Source organism: Pteropus medius, unplaced genomic scaffold, assembly GCF_902729225.1.
Source record: "Pteropus medius unplaced genomic scaffold, Ma_sr-lr_union100, whole genome shotgun sequence".
NCBI lineage: Eukaryota > Metazoa > Chordata > Mammalia > Chiroptera > Pteropodidae > Pteropus > Pteropus medius.
In genome coordinates this window covers 30,700,840-30,723,153 of record NW_024354500.1, presented here as the reverse complement: position 1 = coordinate 30,723,153, position 22,314 = coordinate 30,700,840, and the positions used below count along the sequence as shown (strand labels likewise).

The window sequence follows — 22,314 nt, the reverse complement described above, 5'->3', positions numbered from 1 at the left end:
TAATGCATTATGTCAATTTAAGACATACAGATAGAAAAATTGAAATATAAAACGCTATGATCAAAATTAAACTGAAGTTCTAATGTCTTTCCTGCACTTTAGTGGATTTCTGTGTGTACATGTCCCTGGGGTGTGTGAATCATACTTTAAAGAATACCAGTTGGTCCATTTCATGAATTTTATCTTTATAAAGATGGAATTAACACCCAAAAGTCTAACAAGAAACATTTTTACTACACATGGGCTTAAAATAGGCATAATAAGTTACATGCCAATCCATTACACCCACTGAAATTGAAGACTAAAAGGAAAAAAAGCCAAGACTTGTTGCCTTTAGGATCTTTATACTTTTCAGTTTTAAACCACGATTGGTCTAATATACTTTGTTGTTTAAAATCAAAGAGATGAAATTTTGAAAAAAGTAACAAGACTAAAAAAGAATGGATATAACTGATATAAATAGATTAGTGGGGTGCCCCATACCAAATACATATGCAGAAATTGAGTTAAAAAAAAAACAACAAACCCAAAGCAAAGGGGAACCTTATCCTGACTTTATTAGAGGAGTACAATTAATTGCTTTTGCCCTGATTTCAGAGAACTGTCTCTGTAGGAAGTTTTCGTTTTGTTTTGTTTCTTAATATGATAGACTTTTAGACTTTAGACAGTGAAGAACAAATGATTCCCTCTAGTCAGGTGATCCCTGCTGGTCCAGTCAGCTAGGGTGAAGGCAGGGACTAGATTACAGAGAAATAAGCAGAAACTCACTCTGTGATTTGGGGGTGGGGATCAGATGTCAGAGCATAAAGATTATGAGGTAGGTATCATCCAGGATAATACTTGGTAATTACACTCTTAAAATATTTTAATTCTCTTTTGTAAGACATGTACAGTCTGGTATTGATAAAAAAGCTGAATTTAGGAATTAATAATCTCCGTCATCACTATGATACCCTTCTAACCAGTTTATTCATCCATCTTAACTCATCGTGATTCAAACACAAAACAGTGTTCTTTTTCTTTCAGCACTGACTCCAACCATGCTTTCTCAAACTCACATGCTGCCTTTCAATGACTCTGAACATTATTAGGACATTTGCAGACATTATTAGGGTATTTAAAAGCCTCCGTTCAGTACAATTTAAATTCTAATTCGTAGTCAATCTAATATACCCTTCTCCATCCACTGGCCAGGCTGGCATATAGGGGGCTTGGAGTGGGCGTGGGTGTGTGACTGCCTCCCCATGACTCCTCCCTCCTCTTCTGAGGTCTCTGAGTCCTCTGATGTGTGGAGACCTTGAGGAGGGTGGTGGAAAGGAGTGCGTGCCTTTTTAACTAGTGCGCCTACAGTCCCCTCAGATGTTTGTTGCCACTTCTCTCTGTGTGACAGTTAGAAAAACCAGCTCTCTCAGGGTGCCTCTGGAAGAGTCTCTGAGGGCCCAGGGCCTTCCCATTGCCCAATTTCCCATCGGGGGTCTGGCTCCACCTCTTGTTCTACTAACACCCCTTGGCTCACGTCCCCAGAGGCTCACCTCCCTGTCCGCTTGCCCAGTTGGCAGCTGTCTGGGTAGAGAATCAGTTCAGCTCCTTCCAAGATATGCACTTAGCTCAAAGGAAACTCAACATCCATGCTTTAGACAAGCCTCATGCTTGTCGCCCATCTCTTTCCCATTTGCCATTTCTGTCCAATTTACTTTTCTCTGTCTAGGTGGCTGAAGGGTAGCAAAGCAGATATCCAACTGTGAGAGATGCTAGCTCCCCTTCCTTAGGTACCCACAGTTTCTACTAAAGATTCTCTTGAAGCCTTCCTCACTAGATTTCATTGAGAATAAACCACTCTCTTCCTCCCTTCAAGTGGAGAGGAGGGAAAACTCTAGCATGCTCCCTGAGCCATAGCCTCATATATCGGACAAATCCATCTCTTCTTCTCTCCAGCCTCTAGCCATTACACTTGAGTACTGAGCATCTCTTACATTTATTAACTCACTTAATCCTCACACCAATACAATAAGTTACTTTTTAATAGATGAAGAAACAGACATCAGAGGTTAAAAAGCTTGTAAAGGTCATATTGTTAGCAAGTGGAAAAGCTAAAGATTTGGAACTAGACAGTTTGAATCTGGGGCCTGTGCTCTTCAGAATAGAGTTTTTTGAGTTGTCTGTTGCAGAAGTGAGGATAGCCGAGGTGTGTTGGATCTGGGCTGGAGGTAATGAGCCAGGTGCCTGTCTCTTAATAAGCTCCAGGTAATGTAGGGAGGAGGCAAGAGAATTAAAATGTTAATAAAGCCACAATCAGGGACTGCAATATGTTCATCGGCCCTGCAGTCAGGCTAGGAGGATACCTTCAGAGCAAAGGAAGATTGCTACTGGGATTGCTAACAACCAGTTCCCCATACCTGTCTGTGAAGGGAAAACAGGCACCAACAGAGTCATTCCCTGTGGCTAAAACCTCGGGGAACCTAAGGATTAAAGGTTGGGAACTGCCAGCAGGCCCTTCACGCTACATATTCTTGCCTTTTCAAGCTACACTCTTCCCTTTCCTCACTGTGTGTCTATGTCAAAGGAAATGGGAACTAAAGAATGGCATAGAAAATGAATTCCCTGAACACTCTGTCCCTCTCAGTGCTTTTACTTTGTCTTTCACTGTCTCTCTCACCATCCCTCTCACTCTCTGCCTCTGAGAGGAGACCACACTCTGTCTGTGGAATGTTACCCCTTACCTAATAAACTTTCCCTTTGACTCTAACTCTGGTGTGTGTGTTGAATTCTTTCCACACTCTCCGCCAAAGGACCCTCTTCTTCTCTAGGTTCTGGGCTTGGTCTCCCCGTCACTTGGGGAAATTTGCCCTGTCCTACATCATGGGGAGTATCTGGCCCCCAGATGTTGGTGATTCTCGGGAATATGAAGTTGATTGAGCTTTGAGTATTTTCTACTTCAAAGACAAGAGGAAAGTAATGTCCATAGGATCCCTAAAGGCACTTGCTACTTTAAGAGTTTTTAAAAAATTATTCTGTATGTGGCAATATTTTAAAGCAGATCGGCTATGACTTTTTGACACAAGAATGTGCTAGCATATTTGATCCCTGGCTTTCCTCCCTGTCCATGTTGGGATTAGATTTTTGATGGACAGATTGATTGATTTGTTAATTTTATGGTGGGGGTATTTTGAATGAGCATGGTTCATAAAGAACAAAATTCAACCAAGTAAATTTGAAGATATAATTGGCTTTATTAAGAGATTCATGAGTTGGGCAGCATCCCATCAGGCAACCAGAGGGGTGCTTGAGGAGTTATACAGAACGGAAGTTTTTATTTATTTATTTATTTATTTATTTATTTATTTATTTAAAATTTATTGGAGTGACATTGGTTAATAAAATTACATAGGTTTCAAGTGTACAATTCAATAATACATTATCTGTATATTGCATTGTGTGTTCACCACTCAAAGTTAAATTTCCTTCTGTCACTATGTATTTAACACCCCCCCTTACCCTTATCTACCTTCCCCACCTCCCGACTTCCCTCTGGTAACCACTAAACTCTTGTCTGTGTCTACGAGTCTCTGTTTGCCTTGTTTGTTGCTTTTGATTTTTTATTTAAATATAGCTGGTATAAAATCTTATATTGGTTAATTTAGTTTTAGGTATATGACGTAGTGATTCAACAACAGGATAGAAGGCTTTTATAGAAACAGGGTGGGTCATCGAAGCTATTAACAATAGGAAAAAAATATTTTTAGACTAGGATATCTTTTGGAGGGAAGCGAATGGCAAGGATTTCATTATGCACATTGCTGCTTCTTTCTATGGTGAGATGGAAAGGGTCCATGTGACAGATTAACTTGTTAGTATCAACCAGAAAATTCCAGACTGGTTGATTATATTTCTGGGAGAGACTGAAACAGCGATTAGGTGAGGTATTAATTCTAGGTTTGGTATCATGGGCTTTAGCACAAATGATGCCATTTTGGGCCTGTGGTTTTCTCTTTAACATGGTTTATCAAAGTAAGGAGTGGAATTTAAGAAAAAAATGTAAGCTGAGGACTTATTAAGGTCTATAAAACCTCTACTTTTTTCTGAACTCCTAACTGGGGTAAATAATAGGGTGTTCGGCAATTAAGCTGAGAAGTAGCAACATTTTCTTGTTTAAGTCCTTGTATTAATTGTCTATTAATTGAAGCACAACTTTGAAAACCTTTTGCACTCTACCTTTTGAAATGCATTTTCTGTTTGCTGTGGTCTTTGGAAGCAGCTGAGGAGTTGACTTCACAGCCTTCCTCACTGACACTTTACTGAGTGAGTCATGCCCAAGGCGTTAGGGTTGGGCCTGCCCAGTTGTGTTGAATCTGAAGGAAGCCAACATCTCTGTGTCTTTGGGGGTTGGATTCTGCCATAATGAGGTGAATAGAGGGCCAAGTAGAGAATTCTTATTTATTTAAAATTCAAAACAGAGGGTTGCAAATAAAAGGGTCATGATGAGTTAATTTTTGCCCCACAGGAAGGCACTGTCTCAGAACCTGGCTCACCTGATTCCGCTGATGACTCAACTCCGAAGGGCGTCTCATTCCAGAACGTGAATCACGTAATAACAGTAAGTTACTCATGCAACAGGGAGAGATGGCCCCTTGGTGCTGTATTTAAGCCAATGTTTTCTCACCTTTTCTATCTGTAATTCCTCAGATATGTCAGATTAGATCAACATAAAAAGCTATACTTTTCTAATGAGGACGTAGTTACCATGTTAGCTTCTCTTGCCCTTGACTGTGCTATTTCAAAGATCAAGTTCTTGAATATCCCAGACTTTGGATTAAATTAAAATTCAATTGCAGGTTAGCTTTGTTAAAACAACAAAATTCTTCCTAGGAAAATTTGAAGCTTTAATTGGCTTTATTAAAGGATTCATAGATCAGGCAGCTCCTCTCTAGCAAGTAGAAGGGAGCTCCGTGGAGCTGCAGAAAGTGAAACTTTTAAAAGACATGTGGGGGTGGGGCGGGAGGGGAATTATTATCAAATAATGCACTGTTTTAGGTAAGGCAAAGTCACCCCTTTAAGGAGAATTTAAGGGGTTTCTCAGAGATTACCTCCTAGTGCTGAAAGTTTCAGGTTGTCTGGTTAAAGGTTACATTCTTGGAGAAGATTGAAACTAATTTGGTTAGGTACTAAATCTTGTTTGCTGATGTGGGACCTTAAAACAAGTGATTTCGTTTTAAGCCTGTCTACTCTCTCGTTCTCTCCCTCTTTCTCTCTCTCTCTCCCTCTCTCTCTCCTTCAGCCTTAAGGGGCTAGCATGCCATGACAGGAGTTCTATTGAGAAATATAAACATAACACCATATGTGTGACGTTAGTATTTTCATGGATTTGTATGCAGGTTACATATTGTTATATGCTGATATCTGTAATGCCACTAGACCAAGCTCCATTAGTTTTGCTTTTAGTCACAATTAATTGATATTAATGCATTTTCACTGTCTTACTGGTCTCACTTAGGATAAAAGTTCTAGAATTTTAGTATCAGTCTATGACACATGTAAGCTTGGGACAGAACTGAGTTTTTAAGATCAACTAATCTACTAGGCGACACATGATATTCTACATGACAATATAAAACAGAGTACACTCTCTAAATATTTTTTATTTCTGTGTTCTGCAAACTTCTTTGGGATAAGGCACTAATATTAGTGAACAATTTTATTTATATATCATGTACATCTATAAATTACTTAAATGCATTATGATATTCTATTTTGCAATCATAAAATATATACAAAGTTATAATTTCTAAAAGAATGAAGTAAAAAATAAACTAAAACTGTGATCTTTTCTTCTTGCTTACTCTGGGGCCTATGATCTCTGCTTGGACTCTGCTGAGGTTCATAAACTCAGAATTAGATCTGCCTTTCATAAAGCTATGCAAATAATGACAAAAACCAATATCACCTTTCTGGAAGCAATTTTTCAGAGTCTGCTTGTCCAACTTCTTATTTTTTTAGATACAATTATGAGATTATTTCTAAGGTGAAAATTAATTCTATGTAGTTCTCAAAGTTCTAGATTTAAAAAAAAACTTGCTTAGTCATGTGCGAGATAGAGTTATCCCCAATAACTGGAAAACACATACGAGTGGTGACATCACTTTGTGATTCACACCCCGCTGTGTGGCCCTCTGTCTTCATGGAATCAAATGTTTGCTTGAGAGGAGGTGATGCCCAGGACCTGGGAAAATCTCATCTCTGTCTGAGATCCCTGTTCTGTAGCCCGAGTCACATGCACACAAAACCAGGGGATGGTTAGGGACACACCTCAGACCAACGATGGAACCTACTCATAGGAGCAGCTTCATTTCGTCACTCTCTGACAGCACCTATAGCCACTTCTAATTCAAAATTAGACTAAATGGAAAGGTACATTTTTTTAAATGATAATTTGAAACTAATCTGAGAACAGCTTGTTCAAATGAGGAACAGATAGGGCACTTATTTAAATCGACATTGAGAGTCAGAGAGGAAACTTGTGTGTCTAATATTTCCATTTGCTAATGATGTGTCTAGGGCTCATTACCATGGCTTCTGAGAGCTTCCACCCAGACACTAGGCAGGACTGGGTCCCTTTGGGAATGCTTTCTTTGCTTGCAGATGGCCCTTATTCAGCATCTTTCTCTTTTCCAAAGCTGTTCATTCTTCACTTGTCCAGAGATAATTTTTTTGATTTCACATTTTTCAGTATAGCTCAGAAAAATTTACAGTGTTTTTACAGACATCACTTCACTCTGATCTTCATAATCCTCCAAGAGAGGTAGAATAGGTTGTTTGTGTCTCTGTTTTATGGATAAAGAAACAGAGCTTCAGAGAGGTTAAATATTTCTAAGAAGTGGCAGAGCTAGGAGGAGGATGTTCATCCTCTGACTTCTACCCCAAAGGGTCAGAAAAATTATAGCATAGAAAGTGTATTTTGTTATAGCATTAAGCATATTCAGATTAATTTTATTTTACTTTTTATTTCAGCTGAATATGTTGCCATTCATCTATCATTTAAGTGGAATCATCCAGTCCTAATATAAATGACTTGGCTGCATTTGTATCCCCTCTTCCAGCAGAACTAATTACCTTAGTGCTAGGAGATTGATTATAAGAATATGAAGTATGTAGTGACATTTTAGTAAGCCCCCTTTGAAATAAAACTCTTGACTTACCATTGTCTCAGAAATGTGTCCTTCACTACGGAGAATGTTTAGCTGCCCTGTAAAGGGACTGCAAGATTGTACAAATATTCTCCCACCATTGGGTGTCACAAAGATAAAATTGTCATTTTAAGAGACCAGCCAGCTAAGGGAGGTATGTCAGCCAACAAACAGTTGAAACACTCTTGGATCATTTTGCTTTACTTTATGGGGCAGTTTTGTTTGGAGAAAGTGAATGATCTCCCCTCTTCCTTCCTAACTCAAGCTGTCTCTGCCTCTTTGTGTCTGGATCTGCCTCTTCACATTTTGCCTCTTTTTCTATGTCTGCTCCAGGCTCTCTGTCTTCATCTCGTTCTCCTTATATTTCCTTTTTTTTTCGTTTCTCTCTCATTTTCTTTAATATTGTCTGTCGCCTTGATTTTCTATAAACACATAGTGATCACTAATAGATTAAATCATGAAAAAATTTTAATCTTATAAATCATGAAAAAATTTTAAAATAGTTTCCTTAAAATTTTTTTTGTATCATTCTCTGTGTCTGTCTCTGTCTGTCTCTCTCACCGAAATTTATTTATTGATACATTATTCCCCTACCCTTAGTCCCCAAATGTATAACTGAAATATATTTGTGTCTTGCTCAGTACATTTCCAGCATGAATGCCCTGACATATTACTTTCCAAATAACTCTGCAATTCTTGATCACATGTGTTTGCATAGTAGAATCCTGCGAAGTATTCTTTCTTTCCCACGCATGGCTGCATAGGAAGAAGAAGCCAGCAGGTGTCAGTCTCACCCAGTAGAAGAGCTGAGAACGGTTTCATTGCAGTTTTTCTTTAAGACAGTTTGCTTTTTTTGAATGAACTTTTGAAGAACCAAAGTTAGATTCTTGTTGTTTAAAGCAAACTTTGAATTGGTTTAAAGAGAAAGTAGATAATCTCAACCCCGTACCATCACACACCAAAAGTGGTATACTGATTGATTTCTTGTTAAAAATACAGCTATTGATTTGAGATATAATCTCATTATTGTCTAAGCATCTCAGCACCAATGAACAGATGTTTTAAATTTTATTTTTACTTGCAGGGTGATTGATTCATGATAGAGAATGGAGTTCCAATACGTTTTTTTTTTTTTGACAATGTGCAACAGTAGCCTAGCACCTGGAATTTTGGAGTTAGTCATCAACACCCCAGCCACACACTCTCCGCATTTTTGGATGAGAAAACAGAGATTTAGAAAAGATTTGTTCAAAGACTCACAGCTGTGGGGAAGAGGATCTGAGTTAGGACTGAAATTAAGAGCCAAAGGAACTGAGTCCTCAATGAGCCTGAATGATAAAGCTGTGATTTGAGTCTAGAATTAGTGGTAACGCTGTTGACCTTGGAGTCCATGCTCTGTTCCGCTCAGTGTCTCTCCATGTTCAGATTGAGAGGGCAGAAGCAACATCAGACAGGAGTGGGTTGTCAAAGCCAGTGCCTGTTCACAAGTGATTATCTTCAGTGTAATCTCCATGGCAACGTAGCAAAGTGACTGCCCATGGCTGAATGATAAAGATGATTATGCTAGAGAAGGAAAGAAAATCCTAGGGACAGCCTGATTGAGGAGGGGTTGTTAGGCACATCAGCTCACAGCATTGCTTCTGCTGAGGCAGCCTCGGCAACTCTGTTTGACAGGGGCCTGTGGAGCTTGTTGTTTACATAATCAACCAGAAAGCACTTCTTGTAGTTGGGAACTGACTAGCAAGCCAGAAATCACTCTGGTTCACTTTTTCTAGCTCCTGAAGGTGTCTGAAGATGAAAGACACTCTGCCAGCCAATCACCGCTGTTAGCTATGAGGTTCATAGAACCAGCTCAAGCTGCAGAGCTTGAGGCTGAGGAACAGATGCTAAAGGTAGTTTTTTACTAGAGGAGAATGCTTGCCAACTTTGGCAGAGGAAAGTAGGCTTAACAAACATGGGGACAACTGAAGGCAGGTCTCCCTAAGAATGACATTTCCTGTGTTTTTAAAAGTGACTTATGAAGGTTAAATATTTTTTTGTTTAAATATTTTTACTTAAATGGCATGTCTCTTTAAAGCAGAAGGTACGGGTGCCTTTCATAGAGGCAACTAGGTAGTACCCTGGTCTGGCCAGTTAGTGCTGGAGTGGTAGACATGGAGATGTGTTGCCTGGATCTTTCCTTGAGAAAGAACTTGCTGTGGAGAGTGCTGTCAGCAGACAGCCCATAGCTGACATATCCTTCTGGGTCTGCCTCAGCTGCAGAGAGTCGCGTTGCCCATGTCTCCCTCTGCCCAGGCAGCCCACCTCCAGTGACTGAGATGGGAGAGGGATAAAAGCCTACCCAACTTTTTCCACCCAGTGTGGGCCACCGCTGATGGGCTCTACTCACCACAGCTCCCAGGTGGGTTGGCCAAGGCTTGTTGGCTTGCATCAAAGTTCCTGTTTTCCTTTGCCCAATCCAATTTTGTCCCCTACCCTCCCCTTCACAGGTACGGATCCCAAATCCATCCCAGCATTTGCTTTTAGGAAACCCAACCTGCAACAAGCAACCTATCTCTTCTGCTTGGAAAATTTTATGGCCCCATAAAAATAAATGCTAAAAGCCTTCTGTGATCATTTAACTTTTCAATAATATTTATGTAAGAAAGGAAAGAATTATCTTTACACAGTCTCAGAAAGGAAACAAAATAGTTATCTGGTACTAATACTAACAAAAATAGTCAGTTACTATAAATTGACTCTTGACATAGCCCACATAACCACTTTTTACAATGATAGGAGAAAGTTCTTGAATTTGATTTATGAGATCCCAAAAATCACACTTGGAAGGTTTTCATACCCAATTCCTTATTAAAAAATTGCCCCAATTTTTTTGCATGTTTCTAGTTGTACTTTGTGGTTCCGTCAACTTTCCTAGTTAGTCTAAAAATACCAAAGCATTGCCTTGCTCTTGTTGGGGGTGGAGTCAATGTCCGCCCTCCTGCAGAGGGGTTGAGGGAGCAGAGAGAAGAAGAATTGGGTGAAGAGGGTATCTCTAGGGCACCAGGCTCCATTCTATTGCCCTGGCAACATTGTTTCCAGAGATATCTTGATCTGTACTTGACCCTTGAATTACCTGACTGGGTAGTTTAGAGACTATTGGGTTGTGTCAGGAAAAGAAAAAAATTGAAAGAGTAAGCACCTTGAAGGTGCTGCACAGGTAATGAGCCTGGGTAATGAGCAACTAATTCATGGTATGGGTAAATTTATTTCTGTGTTAATCACAAGCTAGATGTAACCTAAAAAGTAATAAACATGCCACAAACTGGGTTACATGAAATCCGAAAAATGTATAATTTGAAAAGTACAGAGATTTAAAGCAACAACTCAGCCTGTCAGATTTAGAACTGTTTTTTTTTTTTTTTTTAAACACTTACAGCATCTGGTATTCCTAGGTGGTCTTCCATCTAAGCACTAACCAGCCCCGACCCTGCTCAGCTTCTGAAATCAGACAAGATTGAGCACATTCAGGGTGGCATGGCTGTAGACTAGAACTGTTTTTAATATGATACCAAGGGGTGATATCCTGGATCACACAGGGGCTGTATCTTGGTGTGTGTATGTTAGGGCTAAGATAACGTCTTGTTCTTATCTATATTTCAGGAAGCATTCTTATTAGAACCATCTCCTAGAAGAAAGCAAGTTATATTAAAAATATTGAAATATGAGTCAGTTTTCAGTGTTGCAGAATAATGAAAAACCAAATATATGAATCTTGGAAAATTTAGTGAGAGCAGACACTTAAAAAAAGAAAGAAAGAAAACAGGTGACTAAGAAGAATGGGTTTTCATTTCTGGGGTTAAGCAATTTTCATAATAATATATGGATAGAGTTCTGTCACAAGAGTATGGTTTCGGTCTTACTCAGTAAGTCAAAGCTATTTTACTTTCTCTAAAATGATCCTCTTAAATTTCATCTAAGTAAAAGGAAAAGTTACAAAGTTCTTAAAAACTAAAACTGCCCTTTTTCTCGGTGATGATTTAGAACGTTCAAAAATATTGTTTCACAGTGCAACTCATAGAATAGTCTCAGAACTGTGTGTTTTAAATTCTGATACATTTCCAGTATGTTTAACCCCCAAAGGGGTGTTATATGTTCAAACTAAGTGTTATTGCTTTCTGCATGCCCAAATTGGCAGCACAAACATTTCATTTGTTGGACTTAAGTTTCTCATAGAATCTCCTAAACAAAATATAGTGGCTTTAAAATTAGTGGCTCTCACTATGTGTTGGCTGGGCTTCTTTGCTAGGTCCATATTATAAAAAATCAGAGAACATTCAGTCCCAGCTGGCCTGTCTAGAACAAATAACTCCCCCCACCACCCATCCCCTTTCTCATTTCACTCTCTGGCCTTTTCAAGGGTTTCAGCTAAGCACACTTATGGTTTCTTCCTTTATTTTTCCATTAATGTTTATCTTTGCTGGTCTTTCTTTCATCCTCTCATTTCTGGGTTTTATTTGTCTATTTGTATAAATACTCCTTTATTTTTAATCTACTGGAAAAAATTCTACCATGCTGACTTAAAAAGTGCTAGTGGTATTTTTTAGAGGTCTTGATTGGACTTAATCCACATTTCAACTGCCACTATTTAACTTAAAATAAATGTTATTGTTCAGCTTTATTCTCTCTAAAAGATAGCAGAGCAGGGAGAAAAAGGACAAACATTTTAGCAATAGTATACTAAATCACAGGAAAAGGTTCTTACTGGGTCAGCTGGGGATAGCTAGGGTGGCTAGTTTTTCTTCTCATTGTTCTTCATTTGTTTATGCTTTAAATGTCAGTGCTCAGTAGTTTTAAATTCTCATCAAAGATGTTCTTATTTTGTCATTGTGAACTGAAAAAGGGGCTCTATGGAAAGTAACCCTCATAGAGAGATCTGATCATAAATTCCTAACTGGGCAGGGCATGGTGGGTAGTCACGTTCCAGGCATATGACCTTTAAGTAAAAAGTTTATCTTTCCTGTAAGCAAGTCCTGTCCATTGTTTCTGTGCATCTAGATTAGTATGTCTTTGAAGTAACCACCTTCAAAAGAGCACATAATCTTGCTAACTATTCTGTAATCCAATCCTCGCTTCGCTTTCTACATTCCTTCCTTAATTCCAGATGCATGAAAGCTGCAAAACTTATTCTTGGGAGCATTTGAGATCTTGTATATTGTCGTCAGTTTGTCTCAAATAAACTTGTAAAAATTCTCTGCAGGTTTGAATGTTTCTTATGTTGACATCATAAAACTTCAATTAAATCTATTAATTTTTTCTTAGATCTATCACCACCCTAATGTCCACAGGGGTCATAAAGAAACTGTAAAGAGACCTTAGTCCTCTGTATTTGCCATCTCCTTTAGAATGTGTTTATCAGATATTTGTGACTTTCTTCATAGCAGTAAAATATTGATGTTAAAAAAGAGAATCTCACTTGAAGGCTCAAAGGAGCAATATTACCCTGGGGCTTAATTGTCAACAATTTGAAATGTAAGAATAAACCGAACGTGTGAATATCATACTTTGGAAAGATGACTACTTCCTGAAGAACTGGATCCTCGGGAGTGAAGTGTTCTGAATCTCTCACAGACACAACCATTTTCTCTTTTCCTCCCTCTACGTCAGTGGGATAGCTCATTTCATTAACTTTGATTTTACAAACTTCATCTTCTAATCTCATTGAACATTCAAATCTCTTTTCCTTCTGTTCATTTTATCTATCTTTAGGCAGCTTATTGGAGACCAAGATTTTTAATATATAAATATTTATTTTACCATAAACTAGTTTCTCCTTTATCCTTTATGTATCATGAAATTCACTGGTAAGACATCAGTATATATATTTTTTTAATTTGGAAAGAATTTCAAACTTATAAAAAAATTACTTGAATAAGAATAGCACAAAGGACAACAGTTAACCTTTTACCCAGCTTCATCTATCGTTAACATTTTATGCAATTTGCCTGATCATTTGTGCATCCTCTACTGTCTCTCTCCATATATGCATACATACATGCATAATGTGTGTATACACACACATATATATATATATATGCAGACACATATATGTATAATAATGTTTATATACACACATTATTTTTTATTTTTCCTAAAACATTTGCTAATAAGTTGCACACATCACAGCTCTTTATCCCTAAACAGGTTAGTATTTTTTTACAGATAAGAGTATTCTCTTACAAATATATGATAACAGAAGGAAATTTAACTTTGGGTAGTGAACACACGACGCAATATACATATGATGTATTATTGTGCACTTGACACCTACATGATTTTTTTAACCAATGTTGCCCCAATAATTTTAATAAAAAATATTCTCTTACATAACCACAGGGCAGTTGTCAACTTTGATAATATAACATTAATACTTTTACCTAATTTGTATTTTATTTTTTCCCATTGCCCCAGTAATGTTCTTTATAGTGTCTTTTCCCTCAAATGCATGATTAAGTCTAGGGACAGCTATTGCATTTAATTGTTAAGTCTCTTTAATCTCTGGAGCATTTCCAAGCCTTTCCTTGTCTTTTATGATATTGATATTTTGAAGCTAGATTCCTCCCCTCACACACAATTTTTAAAAACAGAAGTCTCCTCATTTCAAGTTTGTCTGATGTTTCCTCACAATTAGACTTAGGTTATGCATTCCTGACCGGAAATATTATATACATGACACTGCACATTTCTCAGACAGTCACATCTGGAGGCACGTGATGTCCATCTGCCCCTCATCGCTGTTGTCAGTTTTCACCTTATGGTAGAAGTGTTGTTCAGTTTTTTCCACTGTGTAGTTGCTATGTTCTCTCTTGCAACTGATAAATAGTTTGTGGAGAGACACTTTAAGACTGTGCAACTATCCAGCTCCTCATTAAAATTTCCCTTGTGATATAGTATTCACCAAGGTCTTTTCCTGAATCAACCTTTTTTATGATGGTTACACAAGGATGATAGTCCATTTCAGCACTTCCTCCATGTTTACCAGTCAGTATGTGACATCCTACTGAAACATGAACTCCTCTTCTCCCTCATGTATATGTATGTATGTATTATCTATACAGATGTATGTTCCCCACCCCTCTGCACCCCATATAATCTATAAGTATTATCTTTATTTTTTAAAAATTATTTATTTATTTTATTTATTTTCAAGTATACAGTACATTGGTTAGACATCTATATAGTTCATAAATTGATTCCCCTAATTGCTCCCTCCCTCCCCTGGTCCTCCACCTAGCCAACATATTAATGCTAACTGCATTCCTTATGCCATGCTCCCTATCCCCGTGACCATTAATAGCTACTAATTTCTACTTCTTTAACCCTTCACCCCATTCTCCTAGCCCCCCAAACCCCCTGCCCTCTGTCCATCACTAAATTGTCCACTATATTTGTGAGTCTGTTTTTGATTCGTTTGTACTTTTTGTTCCTTAGATTCTGCATATAAGTGAAATCATATGGTATTTATCTGACTTATTTCCCTCAGCATAATAATCTCTAGGTCCATCCATGTCGTTGCAAATGGTAGGTATTCATTGTTTTTCAATGGCTGAGTAATATTCCATCGTATATATGAGCCATAATCTACTCATGTCAAGATTCTTAATTTAATTACATCTGCAAAGACCTCTTTTCCTTAACAGATAACATGTGCAAGGATTAGGACTTGACATTTTTGGGTGGCCATCATTCAGCATACTACACTTGTTATCCTGTCTACCTGTAGTACCCTTTTCTTTCAGTTTCTTCCTCCTCGTTAACACGTCAGGGTGTTATGAGCCAGAAATCACAGATGAAGACCGAACATATAAGAGAAATATTTTTTGTCACTGGAATGACCTAACCTCCGAAAGTTGTAATGCCTTTATAGTGAATCTATACTAGCTTAACTTTAAGAACATATAAAAACTCTTCTCCTTCATTGCTCTGACCCTAACATGGTGTCGATGTCACCAAATTACATCTTTATACATTGTGTGTCCCAAAACATAGACTAATAATTTCTTTTTACTACATTAGTCTCTTAAGTCAAATAAAAAACAAACAGTACAGCTACACACCAAAGTCACAACAGTATTAGCTTTTTTTTTAAACTTTATTTGTTTTTATTTATTTTCTTAAGTGAGGCAACCCTTGATTGACCTCACAGATTGCAAGGGCCTTGTCAGCTTACAATGCTATATTTATTTTTTATTTTTTACGCCTACAGCCCCTGGTCTTCCTAAGTGGTCTCCCATCCAAGTACTGACCAGGCCTGACCCTGCTTAGCTTCCGAGATCAGATGGGATGGGGCTTGTTCAGGGTGGCATGGCCAGAGAGTATTAGCTTTTATAATTGTCCATGCACTGAGTTTCAGCAGAGATCTTAATTTCTTCATAAAGCTTTGCCCAGTGTCCTTTTATTCCAACCTGAAGGATGTGCTACGTGCCAGGTGGGTTTAGTGGTAAAGAACTTCCTCAGCGCTGGTTTCTCTGGGAATGTCTTAAGGTCTCTCTCATTTTCAGGCAGTTTTGCCAGATATAGGATTCTTGGTTAATAGCTTTTTTTCCTTCAACTCTTTGAATACATCAACCCACTGCCCCCTGGTCTCCACAGTTTCTGTTGAGCAAATGCTCATTATCTTATCGGCAAAAATATGATGAAGCTACCCTCCTCTCAGCTTTACAGATGTTAATAATGTACCTTATCTTATTCAACAGAACATTTTCCTATGGTATCATGATATCAGTTAACTTGTAGCATCATTTTTAAGAAAAAAGAATTGAATATTTTAAGTGTAGATACTCTAAGGTCTTTAAAGGACAAAATTTATTGCAGATCTTCAAATTATAAATGAAAAGGTCACTGAAGCATCCTACAGATTTTAATTTATAATAAAGTAAATATCAATCTTTACTGTCTCACATAAACAAAAAGCTCTTTGGGGTCCTTATTTGTTTTTGTTTTGTTTGTTTTGTTTATACTTTTTTAAGTGTAAAAAATATAAGATCTTGAGACCAAGAAGTGAGGAAACCGCTGGTTTATATCCAGCCGTGATTGGTCCATGTCTTGCTCTGACCTCATAAAGCACCATTGTGATGGAATTAGAAAAACTCCTATAAAGGCCCTGACTGGGCTGAGGTTTTTGTCCTTAGAGCCCAGGAAGCTGATTTGTGGTGACCTGTTGGACTTGGACTAGTTAGCTTGTTTTCTCCTTTTTTTGTTGTTGTTTTGCTTATTTTTCCTCTTGCCTTTACTTTCTTTTTCTCATTTTTTTAATTCTCGTTTTTCTTATTTGTCCCTTCTCTTTTCTTTGTCCTTTTTTATTTCGTTTTAATTTTCTCATTTGCTTTTCCTCAGTTTTTTTCTTTGTTCTCTTCTCATATTTTTTTTCTGTTTTTCTTTGAAATTTTTTTTCAGTTAGTATTGGTAGTTAGCATTGTTAGTGCATTTAGTAGAGTTAGTATTGGTATTGTTAGTATAATTAGCATTGTTTATTAGTATTAGCACAGTTAATTAGTATAGTTAGCTTCATTTATTAGTATTAGCACAGTTAATTAGTATAGTTAGCTTCATTTATTAGTATTAGCACAGTTAGCATAGTTAGTATTGTCTGCTAGTATAGTTTACAGTGATAGTATTATCAGTTAGTGCAGTTAGTGGTCACTATGCCACATGACCTTGCAGCCACCTCTATTGGCCACTACCAGCTCTTGCACACCATTGGCGAGGGCAGCTTTGCCAAGGTGAAGTTGGCCCGACATATTCTTACCGGGGTAGAGGTGGCTGTCAAAGTCATTAGTCGGCGGGGCGCCTATCGACCTTTACAAGAAATAAAAACTATGAAAAGCCTGAACCACCCCAATATTGTAAAATTATATCAGGTGATTGACACCGAATACACCATCTTCCTCGTAATGGAGCACGCGAGCAGAGGGAGCTTATCTGGATATCTTCAGCGTTTCGGCTGTATGAAGGAGCACGAGGCCCAAGGCATCTTCCGACAGCTGATTTCGGCTGTGCATTATTGCCACCAGAAGGGCATCGTCCACAGGGACCTGAAGCCAGGGAATGTGCTTCTGGATGCTGAACTGAATGTGAAACTTGCAGACTTTGGACTCAGCAGTGGGTATGTTGGCCGCAAGCTGCATCTGTTCTGTGGCAGCATTCCTTATGCCGCCCCAGAGGTCTTCCTGCGACAAGGCTACGATGGCCCCGGAGCCGACGTATGGAGCCTGGGAGTTATCCTTTACGAAATTGTTACCGGAAAATTGCCGTTTATGGCTTTAGACGTGACTGTGCTACGGCAGAAGATCCTGAAAGGACAGTACCAGGTCCCCTATTTCGTGTCCTTTTTGTGCAAGAACATTCTGAAGAAAATTTTGACACTCGACCCGCAAAACCGAGGAACTCTCGAAGAATTGATGAAGGACCCATGGGTAAACATGGGGCAGGAGGAGGAACTCCAGCCATATACGGAGCTGCCCTGTGACAGCGTAAACCCCCAGGTGATCCAGGAGATGCTGCCCTTGGGCTTTGAGCAGCGACAAATTGAAGAGGCAGTCACAAGTGGAAAGTATAACAGCGTGTTGGCCACATACCTAATTTTGAAACACAAAACACCCAAGGTAAAGTGCCGCACTATCAGAATAAGGCCATTCCCTGCTGCAGAGTCCTTCCTCGACAGCTACGGGCCTTCCTGGACCCACGGCGATCAGCCATCAGGCCAGGAGGCCCAAGAGCCAGCCGCTCCCCCAGCCAGCCTGGACTTGCGGACTGCCACCGCCGGCCCAGCCCTGCAGCGTGGCCCAGTGGGCTCTTCGTCTACCCATGGCACCGGCAGCAACTGCAGTGGCAAAGCCCCAGAGGGAATCGACGGGGAAAACGCCCTTCCTGCCGAGCAGCCTGATGGTGTGACCCCGACCTCTTCCTTGGGCCATGGCCAGGGCTGTCGGAGGTTGGCTAGGAGGTTTTGGAACTTTGTAGTGAGGCACGTCTGCTGGAAGAAGCGTCGTGGCAAACTGGGTAAATGGGCCCAGGTGAAACCAATGTAATTGTGGACGGCCAAGGCAGAGTCAGAGTCAACCACAGGGGCGCTCAAGCCGCTCTCCCTGCATTTTAAATGCCAAAGTCGAAAATGCTGAGCTCCGGGGAGGCTGGCAGTGTGGCGCAGGAGATCAGCCAGAGGCTGGACGCAAACGACCATGGGTGAGAACAGTGCAAGGAGTTTGTGAAGGACTTGGTCCAGTGGACGATGGAGGTGAGCAAACTGTCTCAGTGTTCTCTGCACAGGATTGAAATCAGCACGGTGTTGGGCATCTCCGTGGCCTTCAGGAGCATCGTACCCTGGTGAGCTTGGAGGACGGCCTGGAACTCGCTGAGGGACAAGAGGAGAGGACCCTCACTGGAGATCTACACCTGGAACCCCACCTGGGTGACACTTCAGAGACTGGACTGTTTTTCCTGGGGCCCTTCTCCCCGCCTCTGCTCCTCTCTTCTTCCATGTTCGTGAGGAAGGGGGTGGTTCTTATTAAAGTACTTGGTTTTCCCCAAGTCTTATAATAAACTGTATGCTCCACAAAATAAAATAAACAAACCTGTGTGATGCAATGGTTTTCATTATATTCACAGGTACGTGCGACCATCACCAGAGTCAATTTTAGAACATTTTCATCACCTTGAAAAAGCTCCTTACTCTTTTGCTGTCATTTCCATCTGCCACATCCCTCTGCCCGGCCCGAGGCAACCACTAATCTACTTTCAGTCTCTGTAGATTTCTCTATTCCAGGCTTTCATGTGAATGGAATCATGTAGTATGTGGTCTTTTGTGACTGGCTTGTTTCACTCAGCATAATGTCTTCAAGGTTCGTCTATGTTATAGCATATATTAGTACTTCATTCCTTACCATGGCTGAATAATATACATGTCGTCGTATAAATATACCACATTTAGTTTATCCATTTGCGCATTCATAGATAATCGAGTTGTCTCCATCTTTTGGTTATTACAAACAATGCCGCTATAAACATTCAGTTACGAATTTCCGTGTGGACATATGTTTTTATTTTTGATGGGTATTTACCTAGGAGTGGAATTGCTGGGTCATATGATAACTGTATTTAATCATTTCAGGAACTGCTAGACTGTTTTCCAAAGTGGCTGCGCTACTTTATCTTCCCACCAGCAGTGCGTGAGGGTTCCGACTTTTCCACATCTTGCTAACATTTATCTGACATTTTGATTCTAGCTATACGACTGAGTATGAAGTGGTATCTCTGTGATTTTGATCTGCATTTCTCTAATGATGTCAAACGTCTCTTCATGGACTCATTTACAATCTGCATATCTTCTTTGGAGAAATGTCTATCTGGATCTGTTATAGACTAAATGCGTGTCCCCCAAACTTCAGCGTTGGAGCCTTAACCCCTAAATCCGATGGTATTTGGAGGTGAGAACTTTGGGAGATAATTAGGTTTAGATGAGGTCATTAGGGTGGGGTTCCATGATGAGATCAGTGTCCTTAGTGGAAGAGAAGAGAGACCTTCTGTCCACCATATGAGGACACAATGAAAAGGCAGCTGTCTGGCAAGCTACGGCGGGGCCCTCATCGTAGAAAGTGAATCTGTTGGCACCTTGATCTGGGACTTCTGCCTCCGAAATGTGAGACATGTCTTGTTTAAACTACTTCCAGTCTGTGGCATTGCTTATGGCAGCCTGAGCGAGCAATGCAAATACTTTGTCAATTTAAAAAAAAATCTGGATTATTAATTTGAAGTATATACAGTACATTAGTTAGACATTTATATAGTTTCCTAAAACAACTTCCTCTAGGGTTAATCAATTTTAATTGAGATATTTATTTTTTAATCATTGAATCGTGAAGAGTCCTTTATATATTCTAGATAGTTCCTTTTCAGACATGTGCATGAATACAAATATTTCTCCATTCTATGCTGTGTTTTCACTTTTTTGATGATTTTGAAGACAAAAAGTCTCAATTTCGTAAGGTCCAACTTATCTTTTTTGGTTGTTTGTGCTTTTTGGTACAAGCCTATAAGTTTCTACAACCACAGTCATGAAAGATTTAGCCTATATTTCCTTCAACACTTAATAGATTTTACTTAATTTAGTCTTTCAATACATTAAGTAGTTGCCGATTTTTTGTAGATGGTGTGAGAAAAATATCCACTTCATCATTTTGCCCAGAAGTTGTTCCGTTGTCCCATTGTCATTTGTTGAAAAATGATTCTTTCCTCATTAAGATGGTCTTGGCACTAAAATTACTTGGCCATATATGTGAGGGTTTATTTCTGTGTTCTCAATACTGTTCCAGTGGTATTATGCAAATCTGTCATTATGCCAGCACAACAGTCTTTTTTTTTTTCAGCTTTGTGCTTTTTTTTTTTTTAAATTAATTCATTAATTCTAATTAGCTTCAAGTATACAGTACATTGGTTAGACATCTATAGAGTTTGTAAAATGATCCCGCTGGTTGCTCCCTCCCTCCCCTGGCCCTCCACCTGGCTGGCATATTTATGCTAAGTGCATTCCCTATGCCGTGCTCCCCATCCCCGTGACCATCATCAGCTACTAATTTGTACTTCTTTAACCCTTCATCCCATTCTCCCAGTCCCCTAACCCTCTACCCTCTGTACATCACCAAATTGTTCACCGTATTTGTGCCTCTGTTTTTGATTAGTTTGTTCTTCTTGTTCCTTAGATTCTGCATATAAGTGAAATCATATGGTATTTATCTTTCTCTGACTTATTTCACTCAGCATATGACCTCTAGGTCCGTCCATGTCATTGCAAATGGTAGGATTTTATTTTTTTTTTAATGGCTGAGTAATATTCCATTATACATATGAACCATGATTTCTTTATCCAATCATCTGTAGATGAGCATTAGGTTGCTTCCATATTTGGGCTATTGTAAATTGTGCTGCTATGAATTTGGGGTGCATAGATCTTTAAGAATTATTGTTTTGGTTTTCTTTGGATAAATACCCAAAAGTACAATTGCTGGGTCAAAAGGCATATCCATTTTTAATTTTTTGAGAAACCTCCATACTGTGCCATAGCGGCTGTGCCAATTTGCAATCCCACCAACAATGTATGAGGGTTCCCTTTTCTCTGCACCCTTGCCAACACTTCTTGTTTTTTGATTTATTGGTGATAGCAGTATTATCCTTATTAGTATGAAGCTCAGGTTGTCCAAGATTTGGCTCTTCAAGCTTGCTCAATGTGCCTGTGTCATACTTCCATTATTCTTTTGATACATCCTTATCTCCTAGTATAACAAAATGTTCCAGGCTTATCTCGTAGTTACCCTTGCCAGTCCTGCTTTCAGCTACTTCTTCAAGGACCCCTGTTTCCTTTTAGTGGGGAATGGTATTAGAGATCAAGATTTGTACACCAGCTGTGCTCATTGTTCCTGGAATGTCTCTCCTTTATACCTTTTTAATGGACAGAGCCAGGAAACATATGTATGCATGTGCATGAACATAAATAAGTACACATGCACATATACACATACACATGATATCCATATGTAAATGCATATCCATACATATACATATACATATACATATACATATACATATACATATACATATACATATACATATACATATACATATACATATACATATACATATACATATACATATACATACTTTAGCTATTATGAAAATATACCAATACCCCCAATCCCAATTTATCTTTTTTTGTCTTCTTCATTAACTATTTGTCCCTTCTTTCACAACGAGAATTTTTTTTTTTTTTAACGCCTACAGCACCTGGTATTCCTAGTTGGTCTCCCATCCAAGTACTAACCAGGCCCGACCCTGCTTAGCTTCCGAGATCAGATGAGATGGAGCATGTTCAGGGTGCTTTGACCATAGACAATGAGAATTCTGGCTTCCAAAAATACCAACACATTTATTCATTTGCTCAATCGCATAATATATCTAAAATAGTGCCAGAATGCCCTGACCTCTATCTACAGAAAACAAACCTAATAAAAAGTGTTCAGGATCTCCAGTTTCTAGTTTTCCCATCTCCCCACCCTGTCCAGGATTGGGAGCATGCAGGGCATGTAGAAAAACTCTTTATAAG

General features: G+C 39.0%; 1 long non-coding RNA gene and 2 pseudogenes across 1 annotated transcript; 1 reads left to right on the top strand and 2 right to left on the bottom strand.

The window, feature by feature from the left end:
- Nucleotides 1–4,063: 4,063 nt before the first annotated feature.
- LOC120594772 (uncharacterized) lies at nucleotides 4,064–7,579 on the top strand. Its single transcript, XR_005650682.1, has 3 exons — nucleotides 4,064–4,403; nucleotides 4,502–4,594; nucleotides 7,006–7,579. It is a non-coding gene; the product is annotated as an uncharacterized LOC120594772 (long non-coding RNA).
- Nucleotides 7,580–15,417: 7,838 nt separating this feature from the next.
- On the bottom strand, nucleotides 15,418–15,536 carry LOC120595181 (uncharacterized; annotated as a pseudogene).
- A 6,447-nt stretch (nucleotides 15,537–21,983) lies between these two features.
- Nucleotides 21,984–22,102, bottom strand: LOC120595084 (uncharacterized; annotated as a pseudogene).
- Nucleotides 22,103–22,314: the final 212 nt, after the last annotated feature.